This window comes from Crocodylus siamensis, chromosome 1 (genome assembly GCF_052110815.1).
Source record: "Crocodylus siamensis isolate JL-2025a chromosome 1, ASM5211081v1, whole genome shotgun sequence".
Classification (NCBI taxonomy): Eukaryota; Metazoa; Chordata; order Crocodylia; family Crocodylidae; genus Crocodylus; species Crocodylus siamensis.
This window is the reverse complement of record NC_143395.1, coordinates 196915463-196936898: the sequence shown is the minus strand read 5'-3', so window position 1 is coordinate 196936898 and position 21436 is coordinate 196915463.

Below are 21436 nucleotides of genomic sequence, written 5' to 3'. Positions count from 1 at the left end.
TGCCAGGTCCCAGTTTTCACTTGTTTTTTGACTGTGGAAAAAATGTAAAGCAATCCCAGAAAGACCACAACAGGTCAGAGTATTTGGATTCCTATTTGTGATCTCTGCTTATATCTTGTGTATCATGTTTGCACACCTAACATTACGTGGCACCCTGTGGCACACTTCAAAGAATCTCAAGGCATCCCAGGGTGCCATGGCACCCTAGTTAAGAATCACTGGCATAGACTATTCCATTTTTTTTTAGATCTGGATACCTGTGTATTTTATGAAAAGCCCCTCTTGCTTCCATGTACTTTCCAGGTTAAGCTCCCAATGACATCAGAGGGAGTAGAAGCAGCCCATCCATTCCTGTGTGGCAGGCAAATGTTATGCAGTTTAGAACAACTGACAAATATACATTTACTTGACAGACTGGAAATGACTGCACATGAGCTAATTTAGTTTGAGATAAATGATACATTCTAACCTTCTAGAGAAAAGTTATTTTCTTTCAAATAGAGAGAAAAAGAACCCCAAGACCATTATACATTTTAAAAAACCCTCCTACATTTAAGTAATATTAAAATATTCTACCTGGGGCCAACAAAGGCTATGATATTCACATAACTAACAATATATATTATTGCCTATGTCATATTTTTCCATAGTGCTTGTGTTTATTAAGCCAGGCTCCCATGCTTAATTTGTTGAATTGCCTTTCTTTTGAAAATGTTTTTCACAATTTTAATCATTTAAAAGTGAGCTTTGGTTTATTTAACACATATAATTCACAAGCTCCTTTAGATTACAAGGTTATACCCATGAAAGGCTTTGCTGAGAGAGATGCCTGCAAAATTCTGATGCGCATATATATAGATGTGTAGTTCATCCTTTTTTTTCCCTGCACGAGAAAGCAAAGCAAAGTCCAGTGTCTGCTGCTTTCAGGAGCAGTTCCTCTAGGAATGCAATGTTTTTCTCCATCAGCTTTTATTAGAGATGTTTAATATGTCATGCTCCTGCATTTAAATTTTTAGGGAAAATATAGCCTATAAAAATAGCATTTTATATTTTTCCAACCTCTTTTACCAAGTGCTGGAACAATGATTAATTAAATGAGGCAATATTGCACTTCTATAAATCAGGTAAGTGCTGCTATGAACATTTTACAGATGGAGAACTTAAGAAACAGATAGATTGAGATGTTATTTTTTTCAAAGGCTGCCTCTGATTTTGGGTGCTACATTTCTTAGACAAACCTGGAGACTAATTTAAGAAGGATGCCGAGCACCTGACACTTCCATAATATTTTGGTCTTCCTTGCTCACTTTTTGTTGCAAAAGAAATAAATAGTTTCTAGTCCTTTCCTCTAATGCTACATGGAAGCACTGTTTCCCCTGAAGACCTGTTAAAAGTTGTGGTCATCCCTGTCCTACCTGAGGGTGAAGGCAAGGAGTGGGAGGCAGGAAAGACTCATAAGCTTGTATTAGTCATAGTTTATATGGCAAGTGTGACATCACCCCAGTGAATTGCCACTTTATTTTTTAACACAACCAATTAGTAACATTGAACAGCCATGCATGAAAGACAGAGAAAATACTCTTTGTGTGGACCATGAATCTTTCTTTTTATTGAGGGAGCTGGATAAAATACAAATGGCAGTACCCATGAGAGAGATGTGACAAAGTTCATCCCTGGATTGGGATGAAAAACAATTTAATTACGATGCTTGGAGCAGTCTTTTTGTACTGAGCCATAGAGGATTTTTAAAAATGTTATAGAGTATTTTGAATTGCTCCATGACTGTTGCTTGTCCTGGCAACTAGTTGCATAGGTAGCAACTGGAACCCAACAGGGAATTAATTCTACAAGTAGTTTAAATTGTGTGTGGGATAGGACAGACTGCTTTCCCTGCCACAAATTACCATGGTGTCAGTTTATTTTGACTCCAGGTGTAAAGTAAAAGATGGCCCTTTCCCCTGATCCTGCCCATGCTTACCTCTGCAATTTGATTTTAAGCAGGGAGTAATCCCACTGAGTTTAATGAGACCATTTGCAACCTTACAGTCCAGCCTGTGCATAAGTGTTTTGTGGAACTGGGAATTGCCCAGGTCCAGAGATGTATCAATATGCAAGGTTGAGGATTGACTTTTAGGAAGGAAATGCAGAACCAGGCCCTTGAATTGCCTGGAGGTGGCAAGAAAAGTCAGGTAATAGTGGACTGTGTGGTCTTTCTCCTCAAAGCAGCTGTTCTGCACTTGGCCCTGCTCCAAATGTGCTGTTGTCACCACTTAGTGGCTTTTTGGTGGCCTCTGCTAAATGATTTGTTGCCATTTGTCCCATGCTTCCCGGCCATATCACAAAATGGTTCTGAGAAGGGGCAGTGACTTGGCAGTCTCAGCAGAGAAAATAAGGAACAGAGCAGTCTGACCTATTCTCTCACCCAAATAATGGCTCCCTCCTGGTGAGGAAGTTCGGAGGAGAGACTAAGGTTCCCATTCTCTGTAGGTAAATTTTTACTCTCCAGGATTCAGTCTGGCCCCTTTCCCCAGTGTTAGAGACAACAAGGCTACACTACACTGCAGAGTTCTGCCAGCATTGCTGCATTGGCTTGGAGTGTGAAGAGATCATATCTTAAATTGACACTGCTAGGGCAGCAAAGTCCGCGACATGGCTGCAGCTATGCTGACCGTGGCTCTCATTCTACCTTAGGGCAGCAGTTCCCAGTCTGTGGTATGCATACCGCCACCAGCACGTAGACAACCTGTCAGTGGTACGTGTTAACAGATTTATTATAATTACTTTATATGACAAAAAGTTGCTGGTAGTACTTAAGGTTGTACTGTTTTAAATTGGTGGTGCCGAGTCAGGCAGAGTCTGGGAACTGCTGCCTTAAGGCATTCCAGGAAGTGCTGTAACTAGATGGGGCAAAAAACCCTCTTTGATTGGCATTTGACATGTCTCCAGTAGGGGTTGCTGCAAATACAGCCATGCCAGCATAAGTATAGGAGGAAAAGGGTCATAATGTAGACAGGCCCCAAACAAGTAAAAAGATCTAGGAAAGCTGTTGCCCAGCTGAAAATTCACTGACTACCTAAGGAAAACTCAAAAGGTTAAACTGACCCCTCTCACAGGAAGGGGTAGGGGAAGAAAACCTCAGAAACTACCTTCACAGAGTCCCCGTAAGCCTTTCCATCTTTAGATTGCCAGCGCAGAACAAACAGAGCTTTCATCCCTTGAGGTCCATGAAGACCCTCAGAAGGTGAGGACTGTTCAGTACTATTTCTGTGTATGTTATCATCAGCCCTAAGCCCCACCTCCCATCTCTAGAAACATGCAACACCTGGAACTCAAGGGGGCTGAACTCTCCAGGTTAGGCTGGGGTCACACAAGTGTCTTCCATGGAACCCAGCTGCCCAATGGAAAACAGAACTTCAAGGCCCTCAAGGGAAGGGAAGTGAACAGCATAAACGTGACACCTTGAGTACAGTGTATGCTTCTTATTAACCATATGGTTTTTGAGCCTTTCAAGTTCACTCCTGTCAAATGTTGGTGTTTTCCTTTGCACAAAGAGAGCTCAAAAATTCTTTTGTTGCATGAAACCTGAGGTTCTGTTTTATTTGTGTGCCACCAGCAGCTGCAGCTTTAGGAAAACAACAGTTATCTAGAGGCTCATGAAATGATCATGGGAGACAGTAGTGCTGCACATTCTGTTCTGTACACAACTTCAGGCATTTTCATCAGGAACTGTCCTCACACCCTGTTAGGATCTGATCAAATCTGTAGAATTCATTGGTTTGACAGGGGGGGGTTTCCCCCACAAGAGCCATGTCTATATAAGATGCTGATTGTGCAGTAACCTGATACTACTGCATGGTAGTGTTGCGTGGCAAAAACTGTGATGCAACGCTGCTGGGCAGCAGTATTAGGCTACTGTGCAGTAGCATCACAAAAAGAAGTTTGTTGGCACTAGTGTGCAGTAACTAGGATTACTGTGCAGTCATTTGGTACGTGTTTATACAAATACTAAATGACTGTGCAGTAATAACTGTGCAGTCAGTGTTTTGTGTCGACGTGGCCAAGGAGTAGTTTTCCCAGCACACTTTTTTTTTTGGCACGGCATGACTTACAGATCCACTTTTTGGGATGTTTGGCTACCTTCTCTTGGTCCTTCAATGATTGCTTTTTACATGTTATTTCAGGTGTCTTGCTGAAGCCTAAGGAGTTCTCTCTTTCAGACTCTTTCTCTGCAATTGTTTAATCCAGGCCATGGAGTTCCGGTTGTACTATTCAGAGTTTCTCTCTGTAAGATGCAGGATGTTTGTCTGACATCTTCCAATGCAATGGTACAGGAGAAAATGTTTTCAGTTCTCTCTCAGACTTAACCTTACTTAAAATGTATGTATGGGATCCCTGGCACTTACACACACAAGAAGCACAAAAGGCCCATGTCCACACATGAATAGGTAATTAAAAAAAAGCATGTATTCGTGGACACACACAAAGCACATACACAAATGCAGGAAGAGGTACAAACACTCAGACACACATGCATGCCTCTGTATACTTACTCATCGACACACACATACGCGCAAAATTGATTAAAGCCCTTAGAAGGATTAGTTGTCATGTACATTTGCATGTATCAGATTTTCCTTTCTAGGTTTTCTTCTGCTTCTTCCTTTCCCGGCACTCTAATGCACTATTCTGTTTCCAGGCCTTTGTACACTTCACTTTCTCCTTATCTTTTAGAAACAAAGTCCTCTGAATTGCCTAGTTGTTTTTTTGTCTTAATTACAAATTTATGATGATGCAGGGAGTTTGAAGTGAGAAAGCTGAGCACATTTCTGCCACAAACCATTGCTTTCAGAGATCATTCCACTTGACTGGCTAAGGAGAAAACTGCTCTGATAGAAACTATTTTATAATAGTTGGAAACTTCATAACAATGCAGAACCAGCTGAGCTGATTTATTCTAATATGCCAGTGTGGGGAATTGTTATTCACCAAAGCAGAAAATGGAGCTGGCTTTTCAAAAGTGTATAAAATCAAGCAGCTCTGAAGTCACCAACCGATTATTTGGGTAATCTTTTGGTGGCCAAGCAATCAACTTTCATTAACAGCAGTGCTGTTCTACAAAGCAAATACCACACGCCCCCAAAATGAAGCCACCTCTCTTAGAATGTTACTTGAAGGCTGCTTATTTTTCGTTCTGATGAGGATGGTTAAATTGTATTATGATCCACTGACAGGATATTCTGCACAGATGGCACAGCTTTCCAATATGGATGTGACAATGTATTCTATGCATACATTTGTGTACAGCTAGCAACCTCCCCTTTTCTGAGACAAGCATTTAACTGAACACCTTGATTTGCCCACAGCCAATTTATTGTTAGCTACCTGGTCTTTATGATGTGTATTGTATGTTCATGTGTGCGTGCTCTCAGAAAGAGACCCTTTTGTTTAACATTCAAGCTTAAGGCTTTTCCAAACTTTTTCTCTGTAGAAGAAATGCCATAAAACTTTTTATGTTTGTCTCTGTAGGGCCATTATATAATTAAAGCGGTTATGTCAGAAGAAAACCCTTACTCAATTATTTTCTCCTCTTCTGAACAGATTATCTTTTTAATTTGCAAAGAAAGGTTTTTGAGTGAAGTAAAGTGAAGTAGAGTGCCAGCTGCCAAGAGTTGAACTGTGCACATTTGAAAAAAATTAATTACCTTAAGTTGGGTTTAAATTTCACTTATGGAAAAAAAAGCATAATGGAAGGTTGCACAAATATAGACTGAGGCATACTAATAGTCTGTAGTATGCTTTCTGAAATGACTTACACATGAAGCACCTTCCTAGTTATCTATCTCCTCATAATACCACTGATATGGAGACATAGTCAGGTCAACTTGCATCCTCTTGTCAAAGGCATTACTTTGAGGTGACCCCGTGGGGCTGATCTGTCCTGCTGTGGTTGGTTTCCATGTTGGAATAAATATATTAGGCCACTTAGATGCTACAAAGAAACCATAGCAGCTTTGCATTTTTTAATTTATAAAGAATCGTTTATCTGTGACATTAAGGGAGGTCCCAGTGTTACCCATTCAGGTCCAAATGCACCACTGCACAGTGGTGGGAGTTAGTTTTGGATGTAGTCAATGAAATTCAGCTATGCTACCTCCTAAGCCTGGAGTTGCCTGAAATCCTGAGGAGCCTGTACTGTCAAAGTTCCTCAGACACCTCAAGTTCTGCTTGTGGGCACACCCAGAAGCACCTCAGTCTAGATAGCATAGAGTAACTTATTGCCTGTCTCCTCCCTAAGTCCTATCAGCATCCACAAAGTAGGTTTTCTTTTGCCTGTGTCTCATGAGGGGCTTGACTTTGCAGGTGTGCTCTGAGGAGACCTACCATATACTTACTGGCTCGTGTTCTGTGGAAAATGTAGCAGCAGCTGCCATTTTCTTTTAAAACAAAGTTAGAGGGGGAAGAAACAAAGGTAGCCATGGCATTCCTGCTTTATCCAGTTGCTTAGTGGTTAGAATACTCAGCCAGGAAGTGGGAGACTTTTCAGTTCCATCTTCAGTTTGTGCAGATTCAAACCCATGTTTCCAACCTTCATCAGCTGTCTGTTATTCCAGATGGTACTACTTTTGGCCTTTCCTCTTTGAAGAGGTTCCAATTTGCATGATGTAGTTAGAGATTCATTGTACCAAAGCGCAACTGAGATAAGAAGATAGCAAAAATTTCCTGCCTAGTGGATGGGCACTTAGCTGGGAGAAAATGTCTTGGGACCCAGTTCCAGTTGCAAGGACTGTTTCACTGTTTCATTCAGTGGCTGTTTAATGCAAAATACCTAAGCAGTAATAGGAAGGTGGAATAGCGATATAGGTCTCCCACTCCTAGCCAAGTGCTCTAACCTCTAAACTACAGAGTCAGGCGTGCATGCTGTCCTACTGAATAGTCAGTACTTTTATACAACAAGGACTGTTTCAGTAGGAGGCAGTGGGCACATCTACACAAGATGTAATGTCCAGTAGACTATCCTACAGCACATTAGTGTATCACAGAAAAAACTGTGCTAATGTGCAATAGAAATAGTCTACTGCACATTACACATCACAAAAAAAACTGTTCACCTTTGCTACTGTGCATTAGCAGAGGCTAAATGCACCTTCATGTAGCAGCCCATATTAGAGGTACAAAACTTAATGCTCAGTAGCAAAGATGCACCCAGTGAGACCCAAACCCACCATGCCCACAGGGTAGTCATCAAGAAGGTGGGACATGTGGGATTAAATCCCTTGTGTCAGAAGAGGGAATTAAACCCAAGCCTCCCTCATCCTGGATGAGTTTCCTAACCATTCAAGTACCGTATAGAAGGTGAGGCAGAGGGCTCCCTTCATTCTTCTCTGTCTGTGCTTTAAAAAAAGGCTCTACCCATTACCCTTGAGGAGAGGCTTCAGGGCTCTGGAGCCCAAGGAAGGGAAGTTGGGAGCCATTCTGAGGCATCTCACTCTCCCTGTGCATCTCCTTTTCAACACCAGCATGCCTAACTCAGAGTGGTGGGGGCACTGCTATGAGGGAAGTAACAACATCCTTTTGTGGATATGGGGCCCTGGAGGTAAATGTACCAGAAGGCTTTGAAACTGAAGGGCCTGATCCAGCTTCCACAGAAGTCAATGGAAAGACTCCCAGTGCTGTCAGTGGGTTTTGGATCAGGTTGTCTAAACAGCTGAAGGCACAGGCCTCTATCAGGCTTTAATGGGTCCAAGAGATGGTCTTCTGGCTCTCTGCAATCCACTCTGTGCAGGGAGGTGCTAAAGCAGAAAAGTGGTCCTGGAGTGACCCATCAGGTTCCCCATCAGGTCTCTCCGCTCTTTCCCTGTGTTTGTCTAGGTCACACAAGCATATCTTTACACAGTTGTAAGACTGTTTGCTTCGCTGATCGATAATCCCTTGTTGAAAAGCTCACTGATTGTGCTACTGTCTAATAGGCAGGATGGGCCAGTGGGCCCAAGGCAATTGGAGTTTCTCAGCTTGTTATCACTTTTCTGGACTGCTACTGCTGTCTGGGAGCAGAGAAAAGACACCAGAGGGAAAGTAGGAGGGGAGCTAGGACTGATGCGTCTGCAAAACAGCTTCTTCACTACTCCCACCACACTGAACTGCCCCTGCAGGGCCTGATTCTGCTAGACTGGCAGTGTGCTAGATTGGCATTCATTGTGGGAGGTAGTTAGCTGAAGACAAGCAGAAGGCAGGGTAGATCTGCACCTTATAGATTATAGATTAACTAAATCAGAGATGCAGAAAATTCCTAAGCAGTGACTTAGATAATTGAGTTCGACTGAAAATCAGGACCAGATCCTGAAAGCTCCAAGGGGTTTCCAAAGACATCCTAGCAAAGAGTTAACTTTCTTAAACAGACAAACAAACAAAAATGTTCTTGAGAGGGGCTGCAAGCAGTCCCCAGACCCCAATTAACTCGGGTTGTCTCTTAAATAAGGCTGCTTCATCACTCCCCACCTTCACATTCCTGATCAGCAGCCTACATCCAAGGCACTTCACTGCAATAGAAACACTGGGCCAGATGGCCTCTGACTCTTCGTTATCGATACAATCTAGCACAGGGAGTATTGGTAGGTAAGGCTCAGAAACATGAAATGTTGTCAGGCCACCTCTTCCCTCCAACAGCATTAAACTTTAACTTCTCTTATCAGCTGCTGGCACAGAGGGAACAGACGGGAGTCATAAAGGTACTGACGCTGACTAAAAAGATGCCTAGGAGTTATTAAAAAAGTGGGAAAGTTTTAAGAATAGCAGTTTAACTGATAGTGAGAGAAGTGACATATGTTATGAATTACCCAGAAATTAGAAACATCTGTCCAGGTTTGTTTTGGAAAGTATACAATAACAAGGCTAGAAAAATAAGTGCTACCTATGTTTATATAGGGAAAAAAGATCACATAATAAATAGCAGTAAGTCAATAGATGGCTGTAATATAAAATACTATGTGCACCTACAAATATGCTCCTGCACAAACCAAGGGATACAAATTTTGTATGCTTGTATCTCTTATCCCAAAGACTGTAATGATAAACACACAGATTCACTCTCTAAATATAGCTATCTCTGAAGAATAGCAACTCTACAGGTAACTAGCCAACAGAAAGCTGTACAACAATGGAGAAGGACAAGAGAAGCACTGATGTCAGGGTCAGCTAGGCAAGGTCATTGCTATTATGAAAAGTGCATGGGATTGATTAACATCTGCTCAGAACATGCACTGCTGCTTAAGTTAGCATTGGAAATATGTATATTTTATTTTTTATTTTAATCTTAGCATTTTACGTTTAATCTTGTTGAGATTCATACGCTAGAAAGTACAAGCTAGTCAGTTTATCTATTTTGAAAGAGTGAAGGCCTGACCCTGGACCCTGGTTCCAGGGAATCTAAGCATTCAAAAAGCTTTGTACCCAAGACAACCCCTGTATTTTGCTAACGTGCACCAGGTAAGCTTTCTGAGAGTACAGACTTGGATACAAGCTAGTACCTTTAAAGAATTACGGCTGTGTGCGCTTAGACTGAACTCAGATAGAGTGAAACTCCTTTTACAATCAAGTAGAATGAAAGCCCCTTAGTGCTGTCATGCACAAGTCTGCATTCAATTTCCATCTCCATCTTGACTTCCCTCTTTGGGGCTGACTCAGGCAAAACTCCTGTTTCCTGAGCAATGACTTCAGGGCTTAACAAGCCAGAGATCGAATCCAGTCATTGGATCCATGCAAGCTGACCTCTGATCTTATACAACAATGGTCAACAATGTTGTCCAGCAGCAGGCTGGAACGACCCAGTTTCCATCTGAGGTGGGCTGGCACTAGGATCCACCTGCTTCTGCTGCTTCTCCCTGTGGCACAGTGTGGGCAGAACTCCCCTTTCACAAAAGCCCCTGGTGCCCATAGGCTTGCCACCCCCTTCTCTAAGGTACTTAGGTGCCTAACTCCTACTGGAATCAATCACAGATTTCATAGACATTAGGGCTGGAAGGGACCTCAGAAGATCATTGAGGCCAGCCCCTGCCCGAAGGGCAGGAAGTCAGCTGGGGTCATAGGATCCCAGCAAGATAACCATCCAATTTGCTCTTGAGGTGTTCAATGTAGGTGTCTGAACCACCTCCGCTGGCAGACTGTTCCAGACCTTGGGGGCTCGGACAGTAAAGAAATTCTTCCTTATGTCCAGCCTGAAATGGTCTTGCAGGAGTTTATGACCATTCGAACTCATCATCCCTTGGGGCGCTCTGGTGAACAAACGTTCCCCCAGATACTGGTGGTCACCCCAATAAACTTATAGGTAGCCATTAGATCACCCCTGAGCCTGCGCTTTTCCAGGCTAAAGAGCCCCATGACTCTCAGCCTGTCGTTGTAAGGTCTGTTTTCCTGACCCCTGATCATGTGCATGGCTCTTCTCTGGACTCTCTCAAGCTTCTCCACATCATTTTTGAACTGTGGAGCCCAAAACTGGATGCAGTACTCCAGCTGCAGCCTCACCAAGGCCAAGTACAAGGGGAGAATGACGTCCCGGGATTTGCTCGAGAAGCATCTATGGATGCAAGCCAGCATGTTGGTCACTTTACTAGCCGCAGCATCGCATTGCAGGCTCATGTTCATCTTGTGGTCAATGATGACCCCCAAGTCTCTTTCTTCCATAGTGCTAGCCAGCGTAGCACTGCCGAGCCTATAAGGATGCTACAGGTTTTTCTTCCCAAGGTGGAGAACCTTGCATTTTTCGGTGTTAAACACCATCAGGTTCTCGCCCGCCTATTTCCTGAGCCTGTCCAGGTCAGCCCGGATCACCCTCCTATCTTCTGGTGTGGATGCGATGCTTTTCCCCAAAGTTTAGTGTCATCGGCAAACTTGGCCAGTCCGCTTCTGACTCCAATGTCCACATCATTAATGAAGATGTTGAACAATATGGGTTCAAGGACAGAGCCTTGGGGGACCCCACTGGTCACAGGACATCATGATGAGTGACTTCTATCAATTACTACCCTCTGGGTCTGACCACAGAGCCAATTTCCCAGCCAGTGGATCATGGTGGACCCAAGACCACAACTGGCCAGTTTCGCCAAGAGGTGATCATGGGATACCAGGTTGAAGGCTTTTTTGAAGTCAAGATATATGACATCAATCTCATCTCCCTTGTCCAGGAGATAGGTCACTTGGTTGTAGAAGGAAATGAGATTGGTCAAGCAAGACCTACCCGCAACAAACCCGTGCTCCTATCCCTTTGGATGTTGGTGTCGGCCAGTCCATTAAGGATGGCCTCTTTAATAAACTTTTCTAAGATCTTTTCTGGGATAGAAGTCAGACTGATGGGCCTATAGTTAGTCAGTTTCAATGGGAGTTGGACTCCCTAATGCCATTGAGGATTTGAACCTTTGTGCTTCACTTGTGAGACTAAATACATTGTAGACTGTAAGGTGCTCAGATTCTATGGTAAAGGCAGCCACCTAAGTACCTCAGATAGACAGATGGTGCTGAGGGGAAAAAATTAACTCCTTTACATGCAATTCTGCAGATAATAACTTATTTTTCATCTCTCATGACATACATTGCCTGAACAGTACCTTCAAATCAGTGGTCCCATTTCTTCCCTCAATCATTTCAAATCACGGTTATTATGGACTTGTACATTATTTTATGTAAGCAGTTTGGGGAAGAAAATGTTCCCAAGCCCATATAATTTCTCTGTCTTTCATTATTATGAGGAGAAATACAAAGACAATTTTTAAAAGGAGCCTTGAGTACCTTGCTTATGTTGCTACCTAAAAAGCTGAGAACTGCTGTCATCAAGAGATGAGAGGGGGATGATGTGTGTTGAGGGGGGAGTTGGACTGAGAGATGTCAACAAAAAATCCTGGAAACGTTGTATGTAGGGTTTTGTTCAGGGGAGGTTTTCCATAATACATTTTGACGGTTTTGAAATTGGTCCTATGTAGGCCAACAATGAGGGATCGTGGAGCTTACATAGCAGAAAATCCATACTCTCCAGACACCTGCTTACCACAGAAGAATCACAAGATATTGACCTTCAATTCAGCTTGCGGTATGAGCTGATTCAGGGAGATAAGGAGAACTAATCTGTCAGTCTTCCCAGGCTCTTCTTTATTGACTAACTGACACTTGGTTATTTCAGCTTCAGCTCCACTGTGGTAACACTGAAAAATATGATTCATACACCTATCGGGTGTTTATTGCAACTTAGATGGAAGCTCTTCTATTAAAGAAACTGCCTGAACAAAGCCCCGTTTGGGGTTAAAACAGACCTGTTATATAAGCCAAAGCTTCTACTCGTTACTTGACACAGCCACAAAGTTAAACTTTTGATTGTAGGTTGCTTGCTTATAATTTCACTCGAGCCACATGACTGGGTTTTTTTTTTTAATAATCTCAGTATCCTTAGAGTTCACACACTGCACAGAGACCAAAAAGAAAGAAAAACTGAGCCAGCAGCAATTTCATGAGCAAAATGAAAGCTCAACACTACATCATAAATCAAGTTCTTAACTGAGACCCCGACTTAATTGTGGGTTTCAAATTTGATTTTCTAAGGAATAAAATAAAAGCTATCTAACAACTGGATCTTTTATAGAACCCCCCAAAGGAAATTTATTGCTGTTGCAGTAAATATCTTTTAGTTACTCATTACAACACCTCAAATGGATGCCATGTTGCAAAGAGATGTTTTACAAACAATTATTTGAACACCAATTCACCCAGACACTAAAAGCAATTATTTCATAGTTTTTGTTACTCCATTTTCCCCAGAGTACTTTGTGCAGTTGAAGTTGGTTTATGCGATAAATGGACAAGGTTCAAAAATGTGACTCCTCTGAACTTTTTAACCTCATACGAAAGGAAAGAATTCTAAGAGCAACGGATAAAATTCAATTAACTGAGATGACAGAAAATAATCTACTGAGCGAATACATCAGGCAATTGGAAGCTTTCATACCTTTCAAAAAGGAAATAACCTATTTCTTTCCTTGTTATCTAATGACACAGGAGTTTATTTCTCTAGAAGCAGTTACAAATCTACCTAATGGGGCCTAAATGCTGTTGCCAAGCAATTAGGGTTTTTATTGTGTGGCTAATTCCTTCATTTCCTCAGTTGGTAATTGTGACTACAAAACACAGTACTTGCAAGCTGTCTTTCTCATCTAAGAGCACATAAACATACACATACACACACCTATGTGCATAAACTCATTAAAATATATCATATTTATAATAGAGGTTATTTGAGAATAGAGAAGCTGTCTCTCTATCTCTAATGAGTCAAAATAATTCTACTGTCCAGTAACCATATTTGTATTGTTAAATATGTAGCTTGAACATATTCCACCAGCCTCTTAGTAGGTATAATCAGCATAACCAAGCATTCCCCTATTTACATCAGCTAAATATTTAGCTTGTTGTTCATACATTATTCATTATCTATACACTCTCTTGTGTGTTCATGTATGTCATTTTGTATATTGAATTAAGCTGGTCCAGTCCACAATGGATTCAGTGAAAAGATTCTCACTTATTTCCCTGGAGTTGGATCAGGTTCTTTATGACAGGTACAAACGTGACATAGTAAGAAAAGGCCTCTCAATAAATGTAGGTAATGAAGAAACTGCACCCAGCTGTATGAAGTATTTAATTGGCTTATATTTCAGTGACAGTGGACACTGTAAACCCTCAGAATGAAGGACCAGTGCTTTGTACATTCCACCCCAAGAAAAACAAGGTAATAATACTGCTGTGGCATATTGTAGTTTGGGCATATTCTTTTTTATTTCACCATACTCAGTTATTTAAAAAGCATGTAGACTCCTGGATGCATTTTGAGATTCTTATTGGCATCGATTCCTGTCTCCTCGAATACTTATATAGTATTCATCTCTCCGTTTATTTCCCTTTATGGGCTGGGGCTGTAGGAGGTCTCTGATGTGACAAAACTCAGTATGTGCAAGAGGTTTCTGGAATCTCTGCATATGGTATAGCTAGACTCCATATCCACTACAACTAAACCAGCACTAAGGCTGGAGGTGAGAGCAGATTAAGGTAAATCCAGGGCCAAATTTACCATCAGGCAGATCCAGTAAATTCAAACCCTGAAATAGGGGGCTTGGAAAGGTAATGACCCTTACTCCAGCCCTGGCCAGGGAGGGATATACTGGAATTGGCAAAATCTGGGTTTTATTCTTAGATCTGTTACCAAATTCCCATGTCACATAGTAAGCCCCTTGTGCTAAGTAGGTACTGAATATCTTTCTTTTCTTAATTTCTCTGTCTGTTAGTTTTCTCACCTGTAAGTAGGGATCATAATAAACCTCCCTGGGCTGTTGTAAGGATAAATCCAAAAAATATTAATGAAGTACTTAAATGCTGTGGTTATAATTGCCCTAGTAAGGCCTATGAAAAAAAGTATCACTCTATTGCTCTTCCACAAACATAATTTACCTGTGATAAACTGCAGAGCCAGGGAATAGATACATTTATTGTTGACCCTACCCTTCATCTCCTAATCCATCTCCTCAGGAGTCCGATGAAGCTACAAAATTCAGACAAGGATCTGGCTTTCTTATCAAGAGGCATTGCTAGGTGGCATGTTTCTGACATATGGGATGGCTCCAATTTACAGCAGACTAGTTCATTGGCTTACTCTAGTCCTCTTGGTTGAAATGCAATGATACTAGTTAAAATATTATCAATCAATAGCATATTTTTGAATAGACATAGTGGATTTAGAAAATAATGAAAGGGGGTATTATATATTGAAACAATGCTAGTGTACACTAGTTGAGGACCTAGAATCAACTTGCTTAATTTGCAATTTGTACAAAATCATAACATTTACAAAAATTCACAAAAAGTCTCCATGCCATAAACAAAATACCACACTTTAGTGTATGTGTTTGTGTGAAAGCTGTTGTTTTGGGGGGACTGGAGGCATGAGGCTGGATGCCGACTAGCTGCATGTCCTGAGATGTGTTGTTCCTTACATATCTAATTACACTGACTGATGGAAACAATTTGACTGGCTGACAAGGCTCCCAACCTGTGTAATTGTACAACCAGACCTGCATTGGCTTCAGCTCATTAATCAAAACATCATCATAATCATTTTGGTAAAATAACCATTTTATATGCACAATGATACACTTCAGGGTGTGTGATCAGTGTCACAGGCACACTTTTCAGGTGCCTGTAACACTTGAACTTTGATCCTGCTCCTCACCATTCATCTCAGGCGTACATTTATGACATTACAGCTTCACACTCTCTGCCAAATCCTGATCACCTAACTCACAGGAATAGTTCCATTGGCTTCAGCTGGACTACTCACTTGAGCAGTGAGCAGAATTTATTCCTGGTCATATATTACAAGTTAAATATTACACAAACAATTGCCAGGCACAGCTCTGCTTGTGGACTGAGAACAGTGTTTAGACCCTAGTGTATTAAACAAAACGTTACATTTACTATTTCATAAACCTTTTTTGCTTGCAACATGGATAAACTGAAACAAGAGCAATTTTTTCTAACACAACCAACCTGGTGTGAGACCTTTTTACAACGGGGAATTAAGAAATTATTTCCCAAAGTGTGCTTAATTGTAGCACAGATGTCTGCTGGTTTGTTTTTTAATTAAAGCCCTGAAAGAGATGTTGATCAGTTGCTATGCTTTTTTAAATGGTTTCACTTTGATAATAAAGTACTATGATTATACTATATGCAGCAAATACTGGATGAAACAGTCATTCATGAAGATCTGTATACCGGAATGGATCTAAATAACAACAAATTATTCATATTTGGAAATTTGGAAATACAAAAGCACAGATGATATAGTGAAGAATGTGCATAGTTTCAGAAGCATTAAGGCATTTCTATAGACAGGCAGCCTTGGGCAGAGCTGAGTGAGTCATGCTGCAGTGACCATGAACATAAAACAGAAGTGAATATAAAAATATTAAATACGAAAGGGTGGGGGGAACTCCCATTTTTCTTTCCTTCTTAATATGGTCTGAATTAAATTCAATAGGTGGAGCAATTGTCTATGAAATATCTACTCTTCTAATAGGTTTCTACTGCTCTGAATCAGCAGTTCTCAGCCTTTTTAGACTCAAGGCACCCCTCAAAAAACGCCAGCTCTTAGCTTTCACTTGTTCCTTAATTACAGAAAAATAGTAGAAGATTTCTGCTGGTGCAAAGAACTCAGAAATACCACAACAGGTCAGAATGTTTTTGAAACTATGGATTTCTTTTGAAATCTCTGGGTTTATCTTATGAATCATGTGCAGGTGTTGCACACCTAACAGTGCTGTATTGTGCAGCACCCCATGGTGCACTTTATATTGCTGACATTGCTGCATCACGCTGTTTGAGAATTACTGTAGAGGAACATGCATGTATTTCTGCATGCACATGCACACATGCATGTGTGCATATACATACACATGCACAAATAAGAAATGATTATGTTAAAGTGATATACACATTTGTGCAAGATGGAGTATATACCAGCTCTGTAAAGGCTAAGAAGAACAGCTTTCTTTTTAGGGTTTTCCTGAAAATACAGATCCAAGGACCAAAGAAGGAGACAGCTAGAAGAAAGGATGTTGTCTTGCAATAGTAGTTTCTCGTCTGAGAAGCACAGAGATTATTAGTTTGTTCTCTCACCTAAGACCAGAGCCTTGTGAGGCAGGTAGGACAGGGCCTGACTCTTTCTTTACCCAACTTGTAGGATTGTGGAAAGTACTAATCCATGCTCACTGGAATGTGTAGGTCATCAGAGAGCAGCAAGCTGGGAAGAAGTCAGGATATAAATTGTCCCTTTCCCCATGTACTAGAGGGCCGGATCCAGACATTCAGGCACGTGGAGTTTGCAGTGCCACAAATTACCCAGTCACTTTGTGGCACCACAAACTATACCCCCAGCACGTTAAAACACGCCCTGCACTGCCAATTTGCAGCATGGAGGCAAAATTTGCTATGGGGAGATCCCACCAAAAAACATGGTGTAGCGCACACCACAGGAGCATGTGCCAGCAGGCATGGAGGCTCAGTCCTCCAGGGAGATGCTCTGGCTACTAGCTAGACCATCTCCCCTCCTTTAGTGCCACCCGGGGCTCCTTTCACATGCTGGGAGCCAGGAGAAACAGGGAAAGAGCAGTTTGCCTGACGTGGGGCATTTTTTCTTGCACCAAACCACACATGCAGGGGCATGCACAGTGGCAAAAAGTGGTGTGTGGGGATGCACCCAAGGACTCTATGTACAGCAATTATAATTTATCCCAGGGACAAGGAAGTGTTATTTGCTGTAAACCTCAGGTCCTAGTTTTCACGTGGGGAGGGAGATCCGCAGTAAGAACAATTGGAGCTGTTTTCTCTATTTAAAGTTTTTTTTTTGTGGGGGGGGTTGGACTTGGCTGTATTCTCAACAAGATCTCAGTCTACTCTGGGTGTATACAGTAGATCCTCTATTGATGCAAAGTACTTAATGAGGTAATATGCAAAGTATTTGATAAGATCATATGCAGATAGCTTGTATGCCACCCTAAGCTTAAATTTATGGTTCACATAGCCTGTTCCGTGCAGTGGACAGGATAGGGCATGGGGCTTTGCAAACTTTAGTAGCTCTGGTTGGGGTAAGTGTTTGAGAGTGTTGGGGAAATCTGAATGATAATCTGTGGCTATGCAGCTGGATGCCTAAAGGAGGCTATTCTACTGCAGGGGACTAAAATGATGTGGGGGAAGGGATTCTGGCAGCTCCTGAAGGGGTAAAAGGCTTATTCTGGCAGAAACCTGGTACGACCGGTAGGAACAGTGAAGATGCCTGGAGTGGGAATTGGGCTCTTCACTTGAGGGGAGGGAAGCTGCTCTTACTCCTCCTCCTTTCTTATACCTGATCCTCTATGGGGAGCAATAATTAGAGGCAACAGGCAGCCTGCTCACTAGGCATTACAGCAACCCCTAATGGCCACAAGACAGAACTGCAGCCAAACCCCTTTTACCTGGCATTCAAACTGAGTTGCAGGAATGCCTGACAGAGCTGCCAAATACATTAGGGCCAGAGGAGAAGTGTGGGGAGAGGGGAGGATAGGGGATGTGTGAAGCAAAGAAATTCCTATCTGAGTGGTCAGCATTCTCCACCCTACTGTCTTGTCTTTACGACTCCACAGGCAGGACCTGCCAGGAATAGTAGGCTACTTTTCTCCCACAGAGAGTTCAGTAAAATCTTTCTCCCTAGAGATAACTGAAATCATTTCCAATGTAAACATTTCCTTTTGGACACAAGTTTTAGTCAGACTCCTTTTTTTCCACAAGGAAAATGATTTAAAATTAAAATTCATTTAAAAAAGAACTAGAGCATTCAGTGCTTCACCTAGCAGTTGTAGCATTTGGGGGGTTTTTAAAGCTGTTTTCAAACTCTTGTAACTTAAAAATTAATAACATAAAAATATGGCTTTCAGGAAGAAAACAAAGACTTTTGCTTTTCAATATATATATTTAAAAAATGGGTACTTCCTCTATCATTTTGCACTTTCTGCAAGAAAACTGAAAAATGTTTCATAGTTTCATAGTTTCTAGGGTCGAAAGGGACCTGAGCAGATCATTGAGTCCGACCCCCTGCCATGGTAGGAAAGAGTCCCAGGGTCAAATGACCCCAGCAAGGTGTACATCCAGCCTCCTCTTAAAGACCCCCAGGGTAGGAGCCAGCACCACTTCTCTTGGAAGTTGGTTCCAGATCCTAGCTGCCCTGACTGTGAAGTAGCACCTCCTGATATCTAGTCTGAATCTACCCTCTGCCAACTTGTGACCGTTATTTCTAGTCACTCCTGGTAGCGCTCTGGGGAACAGGGACTCCCCCAACGCCTGCTGGTCCCCTCTGACTAGTTTGTAACAAGCCACTAGATCCCCCCTCAGCCTCCTCTTGTGGCGGCTGAACAGGTTCAGGTCCCGTAGCCTCTCCTCATAGGGCCTGCCCTGCTGCCCCCTGATCATGCAAGTGGCCCTCCTCTGGACCCTCTCCATGTTGTCCACATCCCCGTTGAAGTGCGGCGCCCAGAACTGGACTCAGTACTCCAATTGTGGCCTGACGAGTGCCGCATAGAGGGGAAGGATCACCTCCTTGAACCTGCTTGAGATGCATCTGTGGATGCATGAGAAGGTGCGGTTGGCCTTCCTGACTGCCTCCCCATACTGCTGGCCCATGTTCATCTTGGAGTCATTGATGACTCCAAGATCCTTTTCTGCCTCTGCACTGACGAGAAGGGAGTTCCCCAACCTGTAGGTATGGTGCTGGTTCTTCCTCCCCAGGTGCAGCACCTTGCACTTGTCAGTGTTGAATCCCATCCTATTCTCATCCACCCACCCCTGTAACCTGTCTAGGTCCAATTGCAGCCTATTCCTCCCTTCTAGCATGCCCACTTCCCCCCACATCTTAGTGTCATCAGCAAATTTGAACAGGGTGCTTTTTACCCCCTCGTCCAAGTCACTGATGAAGGTGTTGAACAGTGCGGGCCCGAGGACCGAGCCCTGAGGGACCACACTGCCCACATCCCTCCAGGTCAAAAATGACCCATCCACTACCACCCTCTGGGTGTGGCCCTCCAGCCAGTTGGCGACCCAATTGACTGTGTGGGTGTTGACACCACAGTCCCCCAGTTTCTTAATGAGAACGGGGCGAAAGACAGTGTCGAAGGCCTTCCGAAAGTCCAGGAAGACTATGTCCACTGCTGCCCCTGCATCTAAGGATTTGGTGATCTGGTCATAAAAGGCCACCAAGTTGGTCTGACAGGACCTGCCTCTAATGAACCCATGTTTGTTGCCCCTAAGCATAATCTCCCCTGCTGGCCCATCGTGGATATGCACCAGAATAATTTTCTCAAAAAACTTGCCCAGGATCGAAGTAAGACTAGCTGGCCTATAGCCTTCCGGGTCCTCCTTCCTCCCCTTTTTGAAGATGGGAACCACATTGGCCCTCTTCCAGTCCTCTGGCACCACACCAGAGCACCACGAGTGCTCATAAAGCTGTGCCGGGGTCCCGCAATGACCTCAGCCAATTCCCACAGTACTCTAGGGTGGAGATCGTCTGGACCAGCTGATTTGAATACATCCAGGCCTTCCAGAAGTTTCCTGACTAGGTCCTCACTGGCCCTTGGCCTAGGTGCACCTCCCCTGGGGCCTGAGGGGGGGCACAGAGGGGGGATGACTGTTCCAGTCCCTGCTTAGGAAAATGGAGGCAAAGAAATCATTAAATATGTTGGCTTTGTCATCTGGTGTGACGACCAAATTTCCTAGAATGTCTTGCAGGGGCCCCACATTACCCAGAACCTTCTTTTTGCCCCTATGTATTTAAAAAAGGACTTCTTGTTGTCCTTGATCCGGGAAGCTAGTCCCAGTTCCATCTCTGCCTTGGCCTTCCTGGCTGCACCCCTGCATCCCTGCGCAACTGCAGTTACTGAGAAAACTTTGAAAGGGAGTATTTGCAAGAGGAAGCCTGGTTTTCCAGTGAACTCTGTTTATAGCACACCAAACTGTACTCAAGTATTTCAGAGAAAAGTTACTTAAAATAGTTATATCGGGACATGTCTACATGTGCAAATGCTGCAGGGTGGGTTTACTCTAGAGTAAGTTATAAATCCACCCTGTACAGGTGTCTACACATGCAGGGATGTGGGAGAAGATCTGCTCCTGGCAGTGGTTTGCCCTGGCCTCTGCACCCACCCCCTGCAGCAGCCAGGACCAGCTCTAGGCTGCCCTTGGGTGCTAGCTCAGGGGCTGGCAGGTAACACAGGGCCAGGAGACAGCTGTCTCCTTTTGTGGGGTAGGGGGTTGGGATGTGGTGAGGGAGTTGAGAGATTGATCCCTGCCCCTGAGGGGCTGCCTGCTGCCAGGGTGGGCTCTGCCACTGGAACCCAGGCAGGGACAATATCCCCCTTCCCTGGCAGCAGGGAGCTCCTAGCCCCAGTTCCCTGGTCGGGGGCAGGGGACTTGGAAAGAGCTGCAGGGGAGGGGCAGTACAGCCCCCTGCTGTAATACATCAGTGGGGCAGCTAGCAGCAAGCCCCTGGCTGCTTGGGGATTCCCAACCTGTTCCCAGCCGTGCTCTGCAATCGTGGAGCTGTGGATGGGAAGAATCTCCCCAGCTCTTGTTCTGCGATCGCAGTCAGGGAGGAGGGGCTGGGAGCTCCCTGCTGCTGGGGCGTGGGGACATTGTCTCTGTCCCAGCTCTGGTGCCCCAGCAGCAGGCAACTCCTGAGGACAAGGAGCAATCTCTCACCTCCTGTTGTCCGGCTGCCAAGAAACAAGTTTGCTCTCAATCGGCTTTCTACATGTGCAGTAAGTAATCGTGAGTAGATTTGCTACCTATATTTACAGGTAACAAATTTACTCATGATTAAAGCAAA